Source organism: Heterocephalus glaber, unplaced genomic scaffold (assembly GCF_053883595.1).
Source record: "Heterocephalus glaber isolate CG9 unplaced genomic scaffold, H.glaber_assembly_v1.0 deba00001553, whole genome shotgun sequence".
In the NCBI taxonomy this organism is placed as follows: Eukaryota; Metazoa; Chordata; class Mammalia; order Rodentia; family Bathyergidae; genus Heterocephalus; species Heterocephalus glaber.
In genome coordinates, this window is record NW_028258344.1 from 20,827,148 (window position 1) to 20,850,735 (window position 23,588).

At 33.1% G+C, this 23,588-nt stretch overlaps 1 long non-coding RNA gene across 1 annotated transcript in view; it reads right to left on the minus strand.

The window, feature by feature from the left end:
• The window catches only part of LOC110348550 (uncharacterized), a 28,125-nt gene extending 6,792 nt beyond the window's left edge, over window positions 1–21,333 (minus strand). Inside the window, exon 1 of the long non-coding RNA XR_002393876.2 lies at window positions 21,035–21,333. This is a non-coding gene — a long non-coding RNA (uncharacterized LOC110348550). The remainder of the gene's footprint in view (window positions 1–21,034) is intronic.
• Window positions 21,334–23,588: the final 2,255 nt, after the last annotated feature.

Below are 23,588 nucleotides of genomic sequence, written 5' to 3' on the forward strand. Positions count from 1 at the left end.
TTTAGCTTCTCTACATATAAGGACTTTATCTGTTGCAGAGGCATAGCATCTTCTCTGACCACTAAGCAATGTTGCAGTATTTTAGTTCAAACTAGCAAGAATTGTGCTATTTTTATGAATCATTCTGCTATTTGTATGTGTTTATGCATGTGTGTGTGTGTGTGTGTGTGTGAGAGAGAGAGAGAGAGAGAGAGAGAGAGACAGAGAGACAGAGAGACAGAGAGAGAGAGAGAGAATCTTTTCTCCACAATCCTTTTCCTGAATAGAGCCTGAAAGCCAATGGCAACAATACTTGATTTAGAAGCAGCTTGTCCAGCATGCATATGTTGAAGATATGATACGAATATGCCTCCTAGCCAAGGATCTTGTGTTCTTGGGGCCAAATGAAGCATCATCTACCATGAGCCATGTCAAGCAACATAATAGGTATTGCTTAATTTATTTAAAAGCCAATTACAAGAATGGAAATTAGCTTAGATTTAGCACTTTAAATGTAAATTATGGTTTCTGAGTAGGTGAAATCAACTTTGAAAGGAAATGTGGATTAAATTACACTTCCAAAAAAAAATCCCAAACTCTGTTTTATATCACTTAATAGAGAAATATAGGGTATACATTAAGTCCTCAATAGGAAAAGAATATTAACATTAACTTTTGGGGTTGCTGTGGGAGTGCCTCTTTTCATTTCATACAGGGGCAAGTAGTCTCATAAAGCCTTCATTAATAGCCAGAAAACAAATCAGTCTTTCCCTTAGGCAGCCTTAACTAATGCACTCATCTTTATTAGAGCAGATTTTAATTGAGTCATATTTTAAGAATCAGAACAAGCTTAAATATATTTCTCTTCTGACTTAATCCCAATTTAGTATACAAATCTATCACTATGGTTCATTTAGACCAATATATTATGACTATTTAGACTCAAAATAATTTTTCACACTTTCAAAAGTCTGTTTTCATCTTACTAAACTGCCTTGTAAGGTTCTTTCTTTCACTCTGGAATATATCAGACTATTAGAGAAATTTAAATAATAAGAGTATGTCTATAAACACAATACACAACAAAAGCTGGAAGGAAAAATCATATGTATATAAATATATAATTATAGCATATCATTAATATGTATAATGCTCTACATTAGCTAAATTTAAAGTAAGATATTCTGGTAAACTTATTGTTCAAAGTCATATAGATTTGAAAAACTTATCCTATTTTTATATTGAAATACTGTAAAACTTAATAATTGCAAGAATTTTACCTGGCACTAGATATTTTCTGTTTATATTATTTGCTCAATCCAGTGTAAATTACCAAGATCTGATCTCACTTAACACACCAGTGGTGCCAGACATATCTCTGACCCCTAACCTCTATGTGCTGAATGCACTGACAACAACCTTGACTCAGCTCTAAGGCAAGCAGAAAGGACCACATTAACTCTTTTCAATATCATTTGAATTGCATTGAGGAATGCCAGTAGTTTCCAAATATGCTCAAGTTGAGGCTTCTGCTTCTAGACAAACTGTGTAATCTCCATTTCAGACATTCTTCTTGTCTTACAAAGTTTGAAAGTAAAGGATTCACATCAGAATTTCATACAGATTACAAGCTCTACATTTTTTTCATGTGAAGCACCATGAAGTTTATGGAGTTTTAAATTTTATGACAAATCTTTTTCTAGTTTTCTTTCACCATCTATAACTGTGACAAACACCTGGGGGGTAGGAGGAAAATATGAGGGAAAATGGAAAAATCTATTTTATCTCCTACAATTGCAGGAAATAAACTCTATGGAATATTCTGCTTCATTGCATTGGATCTGAATTACCAATTGAAAGATATTCTATCTACCTGGCTTATTCACAGAATATAATTTATTACATTGTTCAGCAAGCTAGAAGGTATTGAGTGAGTCATTCACCCACTTGCCAAGGTTCATTTACTAAAAAGACCTCCTTTGTTGCTTCATTTTGTATGACAGAGGTTTAAAGAAGAAAAACAAAATCTATAGTTATTCTCGGTATTAGTCACAATGCCTCCTTTTGTTGTGCTGCGGAAAGATATTTTCATATAAAATAGAAGGAGCCAGTGCTACCTTAGAGCAAAGTGATTTGCTGAAAGTCCCAGAAATTGAGGCTTAAAGGAGATCAAGATCTCCTGGTTCCCTGTCTGGTGCACAAACCATGGATCACCTTGCTCTCATAAATGCATGTAACTGATAAGATGTGCTCTACTCCCCCATGGCTCATGGAAGTTATGGGTTATGTGCATTTCTGAATGAAAAGGGCTTTTTAAAAAATTGCTGTCCTTTTTTTTTCCTTTTCTCATATTTATTTCTATCCCTTCTTTCCTTCCCCCTATGCCTCCCACTTCACCTTCCCCTTTGGACCATTTCTTCCTATTTCACATTATCTATTATATGTTTTGATCCTTCTTTACACTTTCAGTTTCTCACAGCAGAGAAAATGTTCGGTATTTACACTTGTGTGTCCTATTTATTTCACTTAAGTGTAAGGCCTCAATGTTGTAAATAGGGAGGTGTGGAGGGATTGAAGGGAAGGCAGGGAAATGGGGAAAAAATAAGAACCAAGATACATCATGTAAAGGTACAAATTCCCGATGATGAATGTCAGCATATTGTATACCTAAAATGTACCAATAAACTTAATGAATAAAAAAAATTGCACTCTTATGCTATATGGGCATATATAAATGAAGTAAGACACCTTAGTACTCAGAGAATCCTATAAAACAGGGCAGGGGCAGGAAAGGACCACTAACTTTAATATTTGTTCTTGAATAAGAGGATGAAACAGAGTATTCAGCTACTTAGAAACTGTATCCCTAAAGTAAGAAGTGATGTTTGTCCCCAAATAAATTCATATGATAAACACATGTGCTTGTAAAACAGCCCACTCCAAACCACACACTGATGTTAAAAGTGAGTTGAAGATGTATTTTATTTGATGAGTCATATACAAATCTTAGTATATGTTCACAACCTCATTAAATATATGGCAACCACTTTGGAACAAACCAAACATGGTCACAAACTTCCTAAGCCTATTTTGGGAAACAGAACTACAGGGCACATTAAGCTTCAGGCCATAGACCAACCACAACAGCCACAAGTATGGCTGGATGAATAAATTTGGAAACCCATGTTGCAGAGTCTAGGATGAACTTTTGAGGCTGGAGGAAGAACAAAGAGCAATTACTCATGTAATTACTGTATTTGACCATTATGATAAATTTGAAAACTTAAAGCCATAAAATTGCCACTACATCTTCTTCAGTATTCTAAACTCATTTACCATTAAAGACCAATATGTAAAATTCTGTTGGCTAGATAGAAACAACAGATTTCATCTCTGCAGAGGGATAGATAGATAGATAGATAGATAGATAGATAGATAGATAGATAGATAGATATTGCATATTTCTAAATAGCATATTACAACTTAACTTGTACCATTAATGTCCTAGCATTCTAAAAATTTCAGAATAGATTTTCTCCAACTACTATCAGAGGTTCTATGTGAGTAAACGGATGTAGTCCTGGGGATTCAACTAGTTTCACAATTTTTTTCAATGTTAGACTTTTATTACTCTGATAACCTTTAAAAACTTAAGACAGAATATTATGGATCATCTGGAGGATCCCAAACTGCCATTTGACTTGCACTTACAAACAAATGGATGCCACATGGTATTTCTAAAGGGAAAAAAGAGATGTCTTTAATATATAAACCATGCACTTACCACCAAATGAAGGCCAAATGCTGGCACAATTTACTGTACAAAAGAAGTTTTCACAGCAGTTCCCAAAGGGCAAAGTGGGGTGAACTGAATCATCACATAACACATAATGCAGACCTAGCCATCCCTGCATGGGATCTGCAGAGAAGGCAATTCTTTGTCTGGCTTCCACTTCCGTAACACATATGCATAGCATGCATGCAGGGAAGAGGGGATCCAGAGAAGATCACCAGCAGCAGGCATCCTGTAGGCATGCTTTGCAGAAAGTTTTAGTAGAGTATTTTCATGTAAAGTGGGCAAAAAGAGAACTTCACCTTTCAGCACAGTAAAAAAATTATGAAATTTAAAAATTGGGACAGAAATAGCTAAAAACAGAGAAATATTACTAACCGAGGCTTTGTAATGCAAATTAGAGCTCTCAAATTAAAAATCCAATGTGTAGCAATAGACAGAAAGACTGAGAACTTTCTGGAAGCATGTATGTCATTCTACTTCACTCAGCAATCGTTGTGCAAAGGTCAGTGAAACATGGTTTCAAGGGACATTGTGAAGAAACTGAAAGACACCTAAAGAGGTAATTCAGTATAATTTGGGTGCTATAGGAGATAGATAGGAGCAATTTCATAGCCAAATTCAAAGCGTTTAAACTATCGTTAACTAAAGTAATCCCAAGTAAAAATAAATCAAAATGAAAAATAGAAATGGAGTCACAAAATTCAAATGATGAAAGCATTTCCTATCAAAACCCACAAAGATTATCCCAGTGAGAAGGGGTTAGTCCTTCTGTTAAATACTTATATATACTGTGTGGGTATGTTACTTTAGAATATTGTGTATTCTCTGTACATAGTACTGAATCTGAGCTTCATTCTTTTCAACTCATCCTGTTTTCTTCTTAGAAAATCACTAAGTATGTCAGTAACATTTTTAAATTTTGTAACTGAGACAGTTATGAACCGGCATGATTGAATAGTGGTGAGACAGAAGGTTGGGATGAGAAAAAAATAAATTGAGCATAATAAACTATCACCCTTTGTAACATGACATGTTTCAATAGATCCATTGTGAGACCCTGGTAATACCATTAAAGCAGAATGTGTGCATGAAATGAGAAGCTGTTACCAAGAGAAACACCTACCTAAGCTTCAGTTGATCTTACTCAATTTAAAATCACTAATTTTGGAAGTCACACAGATAGACAATATCCCCACTATCCTTGCTGATGGCTAGGTTACGTCCCACTGCCCTGAAGGCCATCTTTTGCTGAGAACACAGACTCTTTACTTGAGTCTGCACATTTCCTGGGCCTGCACAATCTAACTAAAATGGGATAAACTCGGTCTTTACATTGTGTCTGTCCCTTTTGCTATCTTAATCTTCTACTCAGCTCTGTACTAGACATGTTGATGAGTTACACAATGTTTTGTCCATGAATGTGTGATACAGAGTTAACTTGACCTGTTGCCTGTTAGAGATGGTATGTTTCTTTTACCCTATCCTTGTACTGTACTATTTCAACTGCTCAAACAATGATAGACCTTCAGCCCTTTTAGTTACTTTTCTCTTGTTACTGAGACAAAACACCTGGCACTCAAAGTTAAAGGAGGAAAGGTTTATTTGTCTTACAGTTCATAGAAGTTTCAGTCCATACTAAGCTGGCTCCAAGGCAGGGTGGCAGAGGGGCAATAGTTCATGGTGCCGGAAGAGCAAAAACAACAAGAGACCTTAACAGTGTCTTTTTGCTCCTTTTATGGGACTAGGCCGGTGCAAACCAATCACTCACATGTAGTGTAGTGGTTTACTAATCATATGGCCTTAATCCTAGCATCACATACTCTAGATTCACCCATCTACGACTGCATGAGGCTTTAGGGGGGGACATCTAGACATAAACGATAACAAGTCCTATCATAAGGCCAGAATGTTTGTCCAAAATGATGACACCAACTATAAGTGTAATTCAACAGTTCCCAAGCAAAGTTAACCACCTGTTTGCCAACCACCACAAGACCAGGATATTTTGTGCAGGATGATGTTACCTGATATATGAAGATGCAATAGCATCTAGGACAAGTTGACCATGACCACTGGTGTACAACTCTGTCACAAGAACAAACATCATTTGAAATCATGTATCTGACCAATGAAAATTCCTATACTTTACCTCACCCCAAGAAATCAATAAAAACCTGTTGCTCTCTTTGTCTGGGAGCAGCACCTTGGTCACTCTCTCTACTAATTTCTTGCTCCTTTCACTTGAAGTCCAAATTTGGCTGAAATTTCTTGTTATGCCTTGTATCTAGATGTCCTCCTAAAGCCTTATGTGGTCACAGGTGGGGCTTTTTGGAGGTGGCTGGATCTAGGATGTGTGATAATGGGGTTAAAAAGGTGTGATAATGGGTTAAAAAGGCGTGATATTGGGATTAATGGTGTGATACTAGGATTAAATGTGTGTGCTTAATAAATTAGTCCACTGATTGGTTTCACATAATTCTGGATGTGAATAATTGGAAGACCCATCTTGGGTGTGAATGGCATCATCCAAATGCCTGGTAGCCTGGATAGAATAAAAGGAATAGGTAGGCTTGCTGTTGTGGTTTCTGCAGTTTCCCTGCTTGCTGCTGCTGCCTTCTGCCTGACATGCAATAGACAATTTCTCCTCTGTGATGCCCCTCCGCTCTATGCCAGCCAACTATGGACTGAAACTTCTACAAACTATAAGCTGAAATAAATCTTTTCACTTTTAAACTTGTGTGTTGAGGATTCTGTCTCAGCATCAAGAAAATAACTAAGACACCCCCTTTAATCTCTCTCCAATAAAGCTTTGCCTACATAGGAGTGTGTGTGCTTACAATATCTGGGCCAGTCTCATTTCTACTGTCTGTGGGCCAAAAGTTCCTTTGTTAATATTTGTAACAAATAATCATAGTATTCCAGGGTGCTTCTAATTATCTCCAAAACCCTGCAAAATCCTAAACATAATATCTTTATTTTTCAAAATTAAAAATAAGAATAGATATTTCAGTGGAGGAAAGTTGTGTTTAATCCAAAGTATACCTACTCATTATGTCTTTAAAAGGAAGAAAGAGTGGTTCCTTATAAAGTTAGCTTAAGAATCAGAACAATTCAAAATAGAATTTTGTTAAACCTTTGAGAGTTATGTGGCTTGGCTAGCCATTGGCGTGTGCCAGACATATTTCTAAGAAGCCTCATTTGAGGTTTTAATTTTCATTTAAGAGTAATTTGTAAGTAACGAAGGCTATAATATCTTCTGCCTCTGCTGCTTTGAGGTCAAGGCCACAAATCAGTCTGGAAAGTGGGGTCCAGGGAATCCAAACAGCCCAGTGTAGCAGAATGCTTGCAGCCTCTTGCAGTGAGCCTACAGATCCAGAAAACAAAGTTTCAGCACACAACTGAAATATTGAAAGCTTCAAAGTGAGTTCAAAATAATGGGATTTTGAGATGGAAGTACTTTAAGAATATGATGAAGTTTAATAGCTAAGTGTACGACATCAGGTTCGATAAATTCAAACTGTGAATTTAGTAGTCATAGTAACTTTTCTCCCTGGCCCCACCCAGCTTTAAGATTCCACTGTAATTTAGACACAGAATCTTGTAATAGAAATATAAAGAACATGATAAATGTGTAACATAAAAACATCAGCCTTAATTGCAGTTTGTGTTGGTGCTGGGCAAGAATTCTGCCTTCTGGAAGGTTATTCAAACCAAATCTGGGCCCTTGGAGCATGTTCTGCTTTATTTATTGTTCTGCAATATTGCCTGCTTTTTCCCAGTGTTCTTTGTGCTTAGGAAATATCTTGTGCATTTCCTTTTTTTTGCAGAGTAGCATGTTGATTTCAGTGAAAAATGTATGTAAGAGTATTTATTCATGTATATAGTTTTTCTTTTGCATTCTTTTACAATAAGATCTTATGACTTCATCCCCCAGGTAGTGATAGAAGCCATGCAGAAATTATTTACAGAAAAATGAGATTAATATTTCAGTTTGAATGTCAAAAGCAGAGGGAACTTGGGCAGTATGAAAGGATCTTGAATTCACAGGCAATATTATCTGTAATATTTTATCTCCCTAAAGAAGTGAAAAAAATTTAAAATTTATTTTTTAATTTGAAATAAATATGTAGCTTACTATAGAGTAAATTTTTTAGAATAAAATTAAATATTATCCATTAGGTTTTTTACTTTCTTTATTCTTCATTCATCTCACCTCTTTCTTGAAATCTCATTCCATAAGCATCTTTTATTAATGATCTATTAATAAGCATTCCCTTAAAACCATGACTGATTAAAAAGTGGACCTGATTTTAAGTAAGTGTTCGAAAATGTTTCATTTATTGAATTCATTGAGGTTTAAGTTCTCATTTGTATAGCTAGAGGGTAAATTAAAGATACTCATGCTTGTTTTATCATTATAATGAAAGCAGTACTTATATTTGCAACACTAATTAAAATTCTACTCTGACCCATATAACTGTAGCCTCTCCCTAAATAGATTATTTTCAAATCTATATATAAAATTTACTATATATGTGTGTGTGTGATAATGAAAGTATCTATCTTTAGTGTAACATAATCAAGGTTAAGAGAAAGTAAAAATTAAGTTCAGACTTTTTAATACTGCAGGGTACATTTTTAGTACCCTACAGAGAGAATTAGTCACACGACTCCCATTAACTTTAATGGAACCTGTATGGGCAAATTGTATGCTGAAATTTGTAGGAAGTTAATGTCAGTAGAGTTTACTAGCTCCATTTTTTTCTCATTGGAACTTTAGTTTGGGCTACTTTTACTTTCTTACGGTCCAGGGGGAAGACAAGTCAATAAAAATGATTAACATAAATGTTTTGCAAGTTTTATAAGCTTGCATTTTCCATACATGTGCCAAGAATTTTGAAATCTGCAAATAATGCTTGCAACATTTTTATTCAATTTGCAAGTAAATTCAACTAAATAAAGAGCACCATTTTAAATATAAATTTTGTAAATATTCCTTAAATACAAATACTGGAGCACTCTCTTTCTCTAGAGATTATTCCTATCTCATATTTCCATTTGCAAAATAAAAGAGCTGAAAATATTTTGAAAATAATAAATGTTGAAAAATTAATATCTTTGTATTATCATACTTGGTCATTTATATTTAAAATATGATTATGAGTCGACCTTGTCAAAATATTGTATACCACACTTTGACAATGATGAGGAAAAATCAGATAGACAAAAAAAAATTAAAACTTCCTTACAAGGGGGAAAAACAACCTAAAGTATCTTCATTGCTATCAATAAAACTTTCTATAATTGTGAATTTAATCATCTGATAATGTGTTGAAGTTATAATTTGTTAAAAATTCAATTAAGTGCATAGAAATTTACATTTACCACAGGCACAAAAGAAAGATAAATGAAGATTTCTTAAAGAAAGAAACTTCAATGTCAACTTAGAAGAATTTTTGTTTTTATCGGACAGCTAAACAACCAAAACTGGATTTATCAGATAATAAATCATTATTTTAATCAGGAATATGGAGCACACATTAATGATGGCACCAATAATTAACAACATAATAAATTGTATCTTGCACATATATTTCAGAAAAACAAGATTTGTCAAATATAACATTACATAAGAGAAGTTACTATAAAAACATTAGATATCATGTGAAAGCCTCAAAACATGCATGCTATCGATGAATGTTAGTATTGCTAATAATGTTAGCCATTTGGTGTGCTTCATTACTTATTTTAGCCTCCACAAGACTAAGTGGTTATCTTAAGATTGCCTAGTTTCTTAGTAGCAAGGAAAATTAGAATCCAAATCTCCCTCAACTTCTCATTCATTTGTGGGGCAATTTTTATTAAACATCTATAATGACCTTACCCAACTTTATGAAATGGGGTAAAGTGATGAACAAAACATGCAACTTAGGTGCCATCTTGGATCTGAGATTTAATGAAGAATTCAGGACAAAAATATAAGCAAAAGAGACAAGTTCAGACTATGGTACAGAGTAAAGAGAACTTAGTGCAATTTTCACCTACTGAGAATGCAGTTATTTAATATTATTTCTCCTCTTTACCTATTTATCTCTATTTTGCTCCTTGAAGTTAAAAAGAGACATTTATCAATGTGTTGGTTTTTCATTCATCTCATTGGACAATTTCCCTCAAAAGACATCCACATACTCGTGGAATATGTCAATCTTTGCCATACTTTCTGATATCTATATTATGTGTTTGTTAGCTTTTAAAGATGTTCACTTTCAAAGGAAGTTTCTCTATGTCTGACAGTTATAGTTTGAATATGTCACCTCCAAAATCAACTTAATAAATAGATAGCAATATTCAAAGGTGGACCCTTCAGAAGTGATTACATTGTGAAGGTTAAGGTTAGGGCTTAGATGTATGGAACTGGGTATCTTTATGAAAGGACTTTTCAGAATGTGTCTATTGTCTTTACCCTTCAGCTTTTTGTCAAATGGCACCATTTTTGAGGCAGTATGGACCCTCATTGGTCAACAATGCTTCCAACACCTCAATCTTGGACTGCACAGACTGCAAGACTGTGAGAGATAAATTTCTGTTCTTTATAAATTGCCCCATCTAGGGTATTTTATTATAGTAACATACATGGAATTAGTGGTTTTGCAGGTGTTGATTTGGGGCTTGTCTTCATGTCATGGGAGAAGTTCAAAGACCATTTAAAAAATAATAATTTCTGAAAAGAGTTATAGGAGAGAATTTTTCTCCAGAATAAAATACTTGTCACACCATGATTATTTCTCATTCTTTGCGATTTTTCTCTGTAGAGAGCGAAAGAGTTTGAAAGATAAGGTGGTGTGAATTTGGCTGCTTATAATTCTATGAAATTACATTGACTGTCTTGTCTCCAATGTCAGACAGTGAAATTGTTTCCTCTAACTAGCAAAAGAGATGCTCAGTGCTTTTGTCTTTCATTTTTCCTGAATGTATTATTTATGTATGGCCCATTTATTACTAACCATGAAGTATTATACCTGGAAACCTGTTCTCAAAAGAAGAGAACATACAATATCAAATTGAATATTTTCATAAGGATGTTTGCCTAATTTAATTCTTTATTAGAATACTGAATGAAATCCAACATAAATTCTTCAAATATTAAAATAATATCTATAAAATTAAAAGAGTATTTTAACTTTCAATTTCCCTACTTACTGGTAAATCTCAAGGAAAATTAAACATATTGACATATTTTAGAAGAGAAAATATTTCAGTAAACAAAATTTCTCTTAATTCTTTGAAGTTAGAGAATGTTTATTATTTGCTTTTCATATATTTCATTTCCTTTGCTTAACACAGTAACACATTATATTGCAATAATAATAAAATCTATAATAGCTAATAATTATTTAAAAATTAATGTTCATGAAGCAATCTGCTGAACGTTTTGTACATATTATATCTTTTCATCTTTTCAAAAATCTAAGTAAGTACTCATAACTTCACCCACTGAAGAGAGATTAAATATGCCAATGGTCACTCAACTGGTGATAGGAAGAGATGGGATTTGAATTTACCTATCTAACTCTAAGACCCATTCATTAATTCTACCACATTGCTTAAGGCGTACATTTAAAACTACAATTAAATTAAGCTGAAGTCTTTGTAGGGTTAGTCTTTTTGAGACAACTCATTAAAAAAGATTTAAACTTCTGTCAAATGTGTTGGGTAAGAAGTAAAATATTAATTAAATAATTTTATTTTCCATTTATTCTAGGATTTGTAGATGTTTTAAGCAAAGGAATATTTTAGCAGTTATTTTAGTCCAATCTTCTCCATTTTCAGATGTGGACCCAATGCCTTCTGGATCAAGAGAAGTCACCTTCATTATTGATGCTACACAGCTTGCTAATAGCAAAGCAAACTTCCTAATTTCCAAGTAAATTTTCCTTAATCACATCCTATTTTATTTTGGCTTATATATTCATTTCTGGGTATTTGTGTATTTATTTTGTTTATTGTTCATACCTGGATTGTTAGCTTTAGGTAGTATAATGACAATCAGGAATTGTAGGTTTAATTACCTTTGCCTGGAATTACTTCAATACCCTGGCAGAGGAAATTACTGAGCCTCTAGAAGCATACAAGGTAACTTTCACACATATATTACATGCATAACATTAGAGCTCATTGTGTTACTTTATAGTCAACACTATGAAGAACTCATCGGTGTAGCTTTTTAACATCATTTCTGTTTAACTGATTAAAAGACCTGCTTTTGACTACATTCTCCAATTTAGGTATTCTAAACCACACTTGAATGGGCATTTATTTTATTTCTGTTATTCAGGCATTTTAAATGGCCTAGTAAAGAGTCTTCAAAAAGCCTACTAAATATAAAGACACAATATGTGGATTTGAGTGTGCAATGAAAATGCTGACAAAGTTTTAAAATATGGCTCTTTATAAAATTGCAATGCAGTAAGCTATTTTGGACATCATGATTAGTAAAACAGATCTTACTTATATTAAGAAAGTGTAAAATCATAGTTTGCTACATTTTACAAATGAAGATATGAAGAGAGAGCCCAGCTCAAGGAGAAGAAAGTAGTGGCAGAGAGCATTAGAAATCTCTTCTGAGTTTAAATTAGTGAATGTAGGCCTTTCATTTCTTGTTCATTTACCCAAGTTTAGTAACCAAAAGAGCCACAAATGTAGGGCATATATACCAGTTTTCTTTTTCAGTCTTATTCTATCAAGACCTAGCTATGAGAAAAACTTGGTTCTACTTATACTTCCATGTTTCTTAATGGGTAATGGATGCCAAACAGTAGTTCATAAAAAGAAGTTTGATGCAATAAATTTCCAAAGGAAAAAAAAAAGAGTCTTAAGAAATCATGTTTGTAAAGAAGTAGGGGTACACCATGTCAATATATTGAATTTCTTCCAAAAAGATATGATAGTTCAGAGTATGACTCAAAAACATTTGATGAATTTAAAAATGAATTGCTATCTTTTGAAAGGAGCTAGTTACCATTCATTTTTCTACCCATATATTAAGAAAGTCAGAATATACTAAATACTGAAATTTGAAAAAATTAAAATGAATCCAAGATCATTGATAACACATGAAAAGGTTCAAAGAGTCCAAAGATTATACATATATTTATATATCAATATATAATCTCTATATGTTATGTGTATTATCTTAAGTGAAAAAATGTGAAAACTATTGTAACTTTATTTTTTAAATTCCAGTCTAGGGCCGGGGATTTAGCTCAGTGGTTTCACTGCCTGCTGCGCAAGTGCAAGGGTCCGAGTTTGATCCCTGGTACCAAAAAAAAAATAAAATAAAATAAATAAATAAATAAATAAATTCCAGTCAAGTATCATCCACCCGTAATGTTTATTTACTTTTAAAATTGACGTTATATGTTTTAGTTTTTATTTATTCCAGAATACAGTATTATATTTTTACCTATTTAGAAACAAAGAGAATAAGTAGATAGAAATTTTAACATAAATCTCTTTCTTAATTTGATTTTCAGAATATAAAAGCAACTGGAAAAAAGAAAATCACATTTTATTGCTACGAACAGAACTCTAAAGGAAGAAACCTGTTTCAGAAGTGTACAATCAGACAACAGTGAAAATTGGAAAGTTTTTAAATTAGATAGCTTGCTAGTTTTTACAAACTTTTATTGGTTGAAGTGTGTGAACTTCCGAGCTCTTTATAGAACTTCATGCTTTTCATATTCAGTATGCTTGCATGCATATATGTGTATAGATAATTGCTATGCCTTGTACTGAGGATTTTAACTGTGTAAAATTACTGTAGGAAGTTGTAAATGATGTATGAAATGAAAAATCTTTGCCCACTGGCAGTACATGGATAGAACAGAGATAGTGATGTGCAATCTCTTCTCTTTCATTTGTCATAGTATTCATCTTATAAAAGGCAGAACATAGCAATAAACATGAGTGTCAAACATCCATACGAAACAATTTATTTTATTGCTCTTTTTAAAATTATTCCTTCCTTCTTAGAAACCAGATTACAAAAACCATTGTGCCCAAGGAAAACGTAAATAACTTCTATGTTAATGAGTTCAATTACACATCCAAAAAATTAAATTCAGAAAATTCTAAATACTACTGTATCTATACTTAACTCAGTATTGCTGTTTCTAGACTTGCTATTCAAAATAAACATGTATGTGAGGAAATAGGTAGAGGTTTTGTCTGTAACAATTAGCATACACTTACTTGAAAACGTCTCAGTGTAGAGTGATATTTTCATCTTGCATCTTGATTTTTTTTTGAGGTAGAGTTGCATTCAGTCACTATGTTAAACATGCTGGACTTGAACTTGGGATCCTATGCCTTAGCCTCCCAGACTACCAGGATTACAGACTTGCTCCACCATGCTGAGCTGTATCTTGATATTTGAAAGACTTTATCTCACACCTATCATTGCCTGGCACCTTTTTTCTGAGCTAGTTTTAATCTAAAATTCTTATGATTAATTCCTCACTCAATGATCTATCCTCAAATTAAGCATTTGACCAACTAAGGTGGTAATTAAATATATTTAATTCCATTTTATCATGAAATATCCCAGTCCAGAATAACAAATCTGAGAGAGAAAATAAAAAGATAATAGGAATAATCTTCCAGTTTGGAAGTTTGGAAAAAGCTTGCAAATTGCCACTATGTCCTAACAACAAGCAATAATTTGAACAAACTGAAAAATCAATAACCCTTCTCTGATCCATAAGGGAAATAAGATAGCAGCACACACCTCTGCCCCACCCCCCAACTGGAGAGACCTATAAGCAAATACAGAGAATCACAACATACAGGAGCAAAAACTTATGAACTAAAGTTTCTGAGAGGAAAAATGGTGAGGTACAGGGTAGGAAAACCTGCACTGTAATAGAGGAACTGCTGAAGATTTAGTCAGGAATACTCTGAAAGATAAAATTCCAGGATGATCCAGGAAAAGGGAAGTCCCCACATTTTGTTCATTTGTGCCACCTGTGGCTCCATCATGTTTTTGGAGGGAATATCAGAGAAGAATCTCCTTGGGGTTCTCGTGACAGGAGGAGAAAGGAAACATTATTGAATAGACCAGAACACTCTTTTCTCTTCAACAATATCTGCCCTGTAGAGCAATTATTTATGCAGTATTTAAACTACTACAGTTGTAATAGAGCCCAGATGACCTGGTGAAATGAAATAGTCGCTTTCATTTGGCCCTAACCCTCCAAACGGAGGAAGAGAGAATACCCAACTCCAGCTGGCTATAGGCTTCAACATAGTAGAAGTATAACACCCAACTTTAACCTACTCTAGCCATCCAGTCTCAACAAAAAGGGGTAGACAGAACTAAAGAATATGCGTGAAGTTCACAGTCTAGGGGCTCAGGCTTACTGAAAGACCTCATATGACTGCAGACCCCCTCCCCCACAGCCTACCACCACATTACCAAAGGTTTATTTACAGCCGTTTATTTTACCCAATACAGATCTGGCTATGAAGAGAAAAAAAAGCATATGAACCATTAAATCCAAGATAACACAGTATATAGAGATAACACAAGTATCAGAATGAGACCCACACATATCAGGAATATTTGGAACTATCACAACAGGAATTTAAAGCAACTATGGTTAAATATGCTAAGAACTTCAATGTATAAAATATTCAGCATATAGGAACTGATGGATGAGGTTAACAAAGATGAAAATCATAAAAAAGAGCCAAAAATAAATGTTGGCTACCAAAAACTGTATCAGAAATGTCTTTGATGAGCTCATTAGCAGAAAGGACATGATTGAAGAAATAATCTCTGAGTTTGAGAATATCTCCATAAAACTTTTACAACTAAAAAGCAGAAAAAAGTAAAAAGAAAACAGAATATCCAAGAAATGTGCACTAAGTATAAAAATTTAGTAAACACAAAATAGGAATTATAGTCAAAGAAAAAACAAATGAAAGACATATTTGAGAAATAATGTCCAAAACCTTCCCCAAATTTGTGTCAGACATCAAAAGAACAGATTCAGAAAACACACAGAAGACTAAGAATTTTCAAATTACAGAAAATCACACATAAAATAAAAGAAGCCAGAGGTTAAAAAAATCTTACAAATGGAGGAGAAAAGATAAAGAATTACAATGGCTCCTTAGAAAGAGTGCAAGAAAAATAGAGTGAATATTTGAAGTATTGAGAAGAATAAAATTACCCTTCTAAAGTAAAGATAAAGATTTTCTTAGAAAAAAATAAATTTGTTGGCAGTATACTTGTCTTATGAAAACAATTCTAGGTTGTTTAGAGAGATGGAAAGGATATAAGTCAGGTACTTGAGTCTACATAAAGAAACGATGAAAACCAAAAAGGTAAAAGGTGAAGGTAACATAAAACTTTTATTTTCTTTATGCTTCTTGATTTTGTGACCCAATAAATAAAAATTGTAACAATGTGTTCAATTATGTATATGTATGTGTACATATATGCTTATAAATGTGAAATGATTGAGAGTAACGATATAAACGAGAAGAGGAAGGGTTATCATTCTACTCAAAAAGCAGTATAATGTTATTTGAGAGTGAATTTTGATTAGTTCTAAATCAGTTTTAAAACTAGAGCAACTTAAAACAGTAATATATACATACATAAAGGTTGTTACAGTAAGGAATAAGATAAAATTATATAAAATGTTTAATTATATAAAATGTTTAAAGTCAGAAAAAGAGTAAAAGACAAAAGTAGGAACAAAGAACAGAAAAAAATAGAAGAGTAACAAAATATACTATTAATCCAACTATGTTAATAATCACTTTGATGATCTGCAGTCTAAATTTACCAATTAAAAGTCAGAGATTATCTACAAATAACAGGACAAAATGGTTGAATGGGAAGTACCCTGGGAAGAAGGGTAAGGAAGCAAAACAGGACAATAAAGAAGGTGGCTATGATCAAAGTACATACAATATGGAATTGAACTTTAAATGAGTAATAAAGAGCTGTAAATACCAAGATATTCTTCAAATTCACTTCTAAATAAGACCAGAATAAAAAATACACAAATGAGCCAGGGATTTACCTCAGTGGTTCCAGCACCTGCCTCACAAGTGCAAGGTCCCAAGTTTGACCCCTGGTACCAAAGAAAAAAATACACAAATGAAATTTTTTAAAAATTATGAACTAACTTAAAATGAAAAAAAAAAAAAGTATCAAAAGTTATGGGACACAATGAAAGCAATGCCATGAGAAAATGTGTAACACTGGCTGCTTATATTCTTTTTCTTTTCTTTTCTTTTTAAAATTTATTTAGAATGCATATATTCTAAAAGAAGAAAGATATGTAATCATAGGAAACAACAGGAAACTAGCAAAAGAAGCACAAATTAAATCCAAGAGAAGTAGAAGAAAGAAATAATAAAAAATAGAGTAAAAGTGAATGAAATTGAAAATAGGAAATCAATACAGAAAATCCAAAATACCAAAAGTTACTTCTTTGAAAATATTTATAAAATGTGTAAGTTTCTAACTAGGATAGTAGAGAAAAGACAAAATTTACAAATATCATAAAAGCAGAAGCAATACTACAAAGCTCACGGACACTGAAAAGATAATCAAGTAATACTATGAAAGCTATTTGATAACTTAAATAAAATGAGTCAATTCCTTGAAATCTGTCAAAACTCAGATCAGAAGAAATAGATAATATGCCCAAACCTATTAAAGCACTTTGAGTCTATAACTAATAAAGTTCCAAAGCAGGAAGTACCAGATGCAAATGTGGGCCCTGGTGAATTCTATCAAACATTTCAGGAAAGAATTATACCAATTCTCTCCAACCTTGTTCAGAGTATTAAACAGAGTGAGGCCAGCATTACCATAGTACCAAATGAAGACAGTTATACCAACTAGAAACCCATATGTATCATGAACATACATGCAAAATCCTTCAAAAAATAGTATCGAATTGAACAATGTGTGGAAAGAACGTACACTGTGACCAAGTGGTATTTATACGTTATATAAGACTGGTTGAACCTTCAGAAATGAAGTAGTCCATTATAACAATAGAAGAAAACTTACAGAATTATGTTAATACATTTTTTAAAGAATTTGATAAATTTCATAATTTTATGAAGCACCTCTTAGTAAACCAGGAGCAGAGCTAGAACTTCCTCAACTTGATAAAAAATATCTACAAAAAATACCCTACAGTTAACATCACACTTAATGGTGGGAAATTAGAAGTTTCCTGATGATAAGAACAAGCCAAAGATGCCTTCTCTCACTATGGCTTCTCAGCATAATGGAATTCCTACCTAATTCCAATAAGACAAGAAAAAGGATGGAGACAAATATAAATGGAGAATAAGTCATAAAAGTGGCTTAATTCACTGAGACATGATCTTTTGTGTAAAAACTTCGCAAGAATTAGACAAGAAAGCCAAAAATCAAATTAAAACAAAACATGAACAAAGAACAAACAAATAAAATACCTCATGGAATTAACGAGCAATTGCATGAAATTTTTAATATACGAGACAAATCTACAAAGTTAATCACTTTACTACATACCTAAAATGGGTCAGAGGAATTTCAAAACTTTTTAAAATGTCATTTACATTAGTACATCTCAAAGAGGAAGTACTTATTTATAAATCTTAAAAAGGTCTGTTTAAGGAAAACTATACAACTCAAAGAAATGAAATTACCAAAGGAACTAAATGAATGTAGGGATATTCTGTGCTAGTAGCTAGGAAGTGCTATAGTTTATATCTAGATGTCCCACCCAAGAATCTCATGTGCTCAGAGGAGGAGCTTTGGGAAGGTGATTGGATTATGGGGCTGTATAGCTGGCTGGCTTTTGGGAAGCAGGGTCTGGTAGGAAGAGGTGGGACATTGGGAGCATGACCTAGAAGGATGAATCTCCTCTCCCAGCTCATCCCTTCACTCTTTTTCCTAGCTGCCATGATGTGAGCAGATTTTCCTCTTCCTCTGGAAGATATACTGTGAAGCTACCCATTTTTACCACCTGGATCTGTAATTTCAATGCAATTCCAATTAAATCCCTGCAAATTATTTTGTGGCTAGCAACAAAGTTTATATGGAGAGACAAAATAACTTGAAGACCCAACACAATATTGACAAAGGTAGGGGACAGATAGTACCTGGCTGGACTTCAAAGCCTACTATGCAGTTACAGTAATCAAGGCAGTGTGAGAAAAAGACAAATATATATATGAAACAGAATATAGAGTCCAGAAATAGATCCACATAATTATAATCAACAAATCTTTGACAAAGGAGCAAGGGTAATATAATGGAGTAATATAATGCTTTGTTCAAGTGGTTCAGATGTCTTCAAACAAAAAAAAAGTAGTCACATACCTTACATCATTCACAGAAATCAATTCAAAATGAACGTTAGCTCTAAATACAAAAAAAAAAAAAAAAGACCATTGGTTTGGTGATGAGTGTAGATACACATTGGTTTGGTGATGATTGTAGATACAACACCAAAGGCATGATCCACAAAAGAAATAATTGAGAAACTAAACTAAATTAAAATTTTAAAATACTTCTCCATGAAAGTCTTTGCTAAGAAAATAAAAGAAAAAGGCTACCAAATCAGAGAAAATGTTTGAAAAAACACATCTTATAGAGGATTGTTATAAAAAATCTATATAAAGAGCTCTCAAAACTCATCAATAAGTAGAGACAACCCAGTTAAAAAGGGGCCAAAGATCTGAATGAACAACCTCACAAAGAAGATGTATACATGCTATGTAAATCAAATAAAAGGGAGTTTAACATCATATTCCATTAGAGAACTACAAATTAAATCAAGAATTAGACACTACTTCACACCTAGTAGAATGGACATAATCCAGAATATTAACAGTAAGTCCTGGTGTGAATGTAGAGTAACAGAATATGTCATCCATTGTCAGATGTAAAATATCACCTTGAAAACATAGTTTGAAGGTTTCTCATAAAACTAAAAAACTTTTACCATACTATTCAGCTATCATGCTCCTTGGTATTTACCCAAAGAGTTGAAAACTTATACACACACACACACACACACACACACACACACACACACAGGTGTTTATGGCAGCTTTATTCATAGTAGTCAAAACTTGGAAGCAACCAAGACATCCCTTCCATAGGTGAATGGATAAATCAACTAACGCACATCTAAATGGTGAAATATTATTCATCACTAAATAAGAAATGAATTAGCAAACCATGAGAAGACATGGAGAATTATAAATCTATACTACTAAGTAAAACAAGCTCCTCTTAAATGTCCTACATGTTTCAAATTTTATGGCATTCTGAAAAAAACGAACTATGGAAATAGTAGAGAGATCAGGGGTTTCCAGGGACAGCAAATGGGAGGGATAGGTAGCTAGAATAGAGAAGACTTTTAGGGAAGTAACACTACTCTGTATTATATTATAATGGTGAACATAGGTAATTATAAATTTGTTCAAACCCATGGACTGCACACCAAGAATGAACCATAATGTAAACTGTGGATTTGGGGTGATAGTGATGTGTCAATATAGGTTCATTAATTATAACAAATGTACTACTTTGTTGGAGGATGTTCATAATCAAGACAGAAATGCATGAATGTGGGTAGACTGTATATGGAAAATCTCTTTGTTGTACTTTTTTCTCAGTTTTGCTGTGAACCTAAAGCTATTGTAAAAAATAAATTTAGGGTCAGTGATTTAGCTCAGTGGTGCCAATGCCTGCCTCTCAAGCACAAGGCCCAGTACAAAAAAAAAAGAATAAATCTATTTTATAAAAGAAAAACTTGACAAGTTAGCTTATACTTTTTGATTATAGAATTTGAATTTAGAAATAAAAATAAGCATAGAATACATAAGTCTAGTCTGTGTGTATATAGAAAAATAAGATCAAAATGATCAAGTGAATTCAAAAAAACACATGAAAACATAAACCAAAACATCTTTTTGGTCTTCAAGAGGTTGAAAGCTTACTAATGCAGATCTCAAAATATAAGAAGTGTTGTTTTGCAATGACACCTAAATTTTACTTACGTATAGAGAAGGCAATTTAAATATTCATGAAAATACATCTTTCTTAAATATGAATATGTTCCTTCATATACCAGTTGTGGTTTTGTTAAAAAAATATGCTCTCATATTTGACATTTTTATAATTCGGCATTTATAGATGTTTCAGAATGCATAAAACAAATATTTTCTTACCAACTGAGTTCATCTCTTCTTGGAATCACAACTGATTTTTCTTTTTCTTGATAGTATTGAAACTGAAATATCTGATTCTACTTCCCATCAGTTGACCACATAGATGAATATATTGAGTTTGCACATAAGTTTCATAAAATTGATATTGTGTTTCTGTGAATAAGGTAAAATAAAACATAAGACAAAACATTATGTGCATTTGATTTGCTTTCCACCTATAATGTAAACATGGTTCCATTGCAAACACTTAAACAAGAGAAATAAAGTAAATATCTTCAAAGTAAAAAAAATCCTGTAAAATAATGACCTTATAGTTCCATAATATTTAGAATCTGTACATTTTCACCACCACCTGTAAGGTTAATATACAGAAAGACTTTATGGGGGTCTGTTGCATAGTTTTTCTCTTCCTTCCATTATACTTGATCAATTGTAGTTGATGGTGATTTTGTCACTGGAGTACTACTATCCACTAAATTCCTTATCATTTGTCCTTAGTTTGTTACTCTTATTACCTTACATAAAATTTCTCCGTTCTTTTATTCTCCTCTTTAGGTCAGTCCCTCTATCTGTCTGTGTGTCTGTGTTGAAACTGTGGGACCAGTGTATTTGCAACCGCCTGCTCTATAATTCCTTTTTCATGGTATTTTAATTTTTCATTGTTTATTACTGAAAACATAAAAGCTGGGAAAAGTCTAAGAGTAACAGCTGAGTGGACAGTTAATTAAGGAACACTTGCTTATGCCTGTAGGTCAGATCATTATCCCTGACATCCATAATGGAGACGCTGTCCGAGTGAAGCAAGCACATTATTTTGTTTCCCATGACAGAGAAAACACCTACCCACACTCACACCTGTATTAATTTACGTCAGAAAAAATGGAGAATTCTGTGAAGCTAGAAAAAAAGAGCTCACTTCTGACACTGATCAGTCTGTGGGTTAGAACAATCAGCAAATCACTGAAAATGATTGAATTTACTCCTTTGTAGAGGCTTAATTATTCAAAAAGATTGTGTGAGTTACTTTGGAAATTCTCATTATGTATATGTCAGTGTATTGAAATCTACATAGAACTTGATTCAGTTGATAACATATTCACATGGATGTCCAGATCAGAAATCAGATCTCCCAATTAGGAATCATTTACATAGACTTCAGTTGGCTCAGTCCAGGTGAAGTATGGAATCTAACGTAATGAAGATGATAAAAGTATGAGTCAAAATGCACCATAATTTTTAATCAAAAATTCCAACAACAATAATTATCTCAGTAAAAAATCCTGTTGAAATTTGGTGAACCAGTTACAGAAACATCTGTGTGATCCTTTTGTTCATTAAAGGCATACGTCTATTTTTCTCTCCTGTTCCTGTCCCATTTTCTTCTAGGAGCTCTACTTCTTGCTAATGATTTTTCTGATACCTCAAAGATATTTACTCATTTATTATCTAAACTTGACATCAGAGTGAGTATGCCTCAGGAGAGCTACATTGGCTAAAGGTAGAATATGTGACAATAAAGTTTTCCTCCTACTACTTTTTTTTTTTTTTTTTGATACCAGGGATCGAACTCGGGTCCTTGTGCTTGTGCAGCAGGCAGCGAAACCACTGAGCTAAATCCCTGGCCCTCCTACTACTTTTTAAACAATATCCTGTCATATAGAAGAATTTCACTTTCGTTAAATTTACTTATATGTGATTTTTAACATGGGAATGCAGAGCCTTTACTTTTTGTAATTTTCTCCCATTCATGGAAGTTCAGTTTTTGCCAAGCACTATCCCTTTTGGCAGACAATAATCAGAGATTCCATGGCACATTCTTTTGTGATTCACAATTTTTCTTAATCTTCATGTCCAAAGATAATTCAAATGTATTCATGGACACCTTAATTTTGTTATAAGCTTGAAGCTAATCATTCCCAATCTATCAATAAAGTTGCCAACCCAATTTTAAAAAAGATCACATCTGCCATAGAGACATTATGAAGTTTTTCCATGATTTATGAGTACTGATATCATGAAACTAGGGAGAAAAATATGAAATAGCCCTTTCTTAGGCACTTTGGCTGATGGAAAGATTATTTTCACCCTATGAAACGGTAGGATAACATGTTAGGTAACCTAAGTCTTTTGAAACAATAATATCCACTGCAGAGTTAAACTTTTCTTAGTAAAACTGATTAGTAATTAATCGCACGCAAAGTATTTAGGCCAGTAACTCCTGCATGTAAGCACTCAGTAAATGCTCAGTATTAATATTATTCTGAGTTATGTAGAAAGCCTTTCCTGATCCCCCATATCTAACTCTGAATATTGTCCTGAGATGTGAAGAGATGTGAAACAATGTAATTATGAAAATATACACTTCTCTAATTAAGAAAAGTGTTTCATTTTGGAACCATTCTTAAAAGTTGAGCTTCCTTAAGTTATATTTTGCATAATTTTTCTCAAATTTTGAAGAATGTGTATTTGTAAATGGAGATTACACTTTCAAGTGAAGTACACAATAAGAAATTAGGTATCTTATAATTTCAAAATTGAATCATTCTTTACTAGT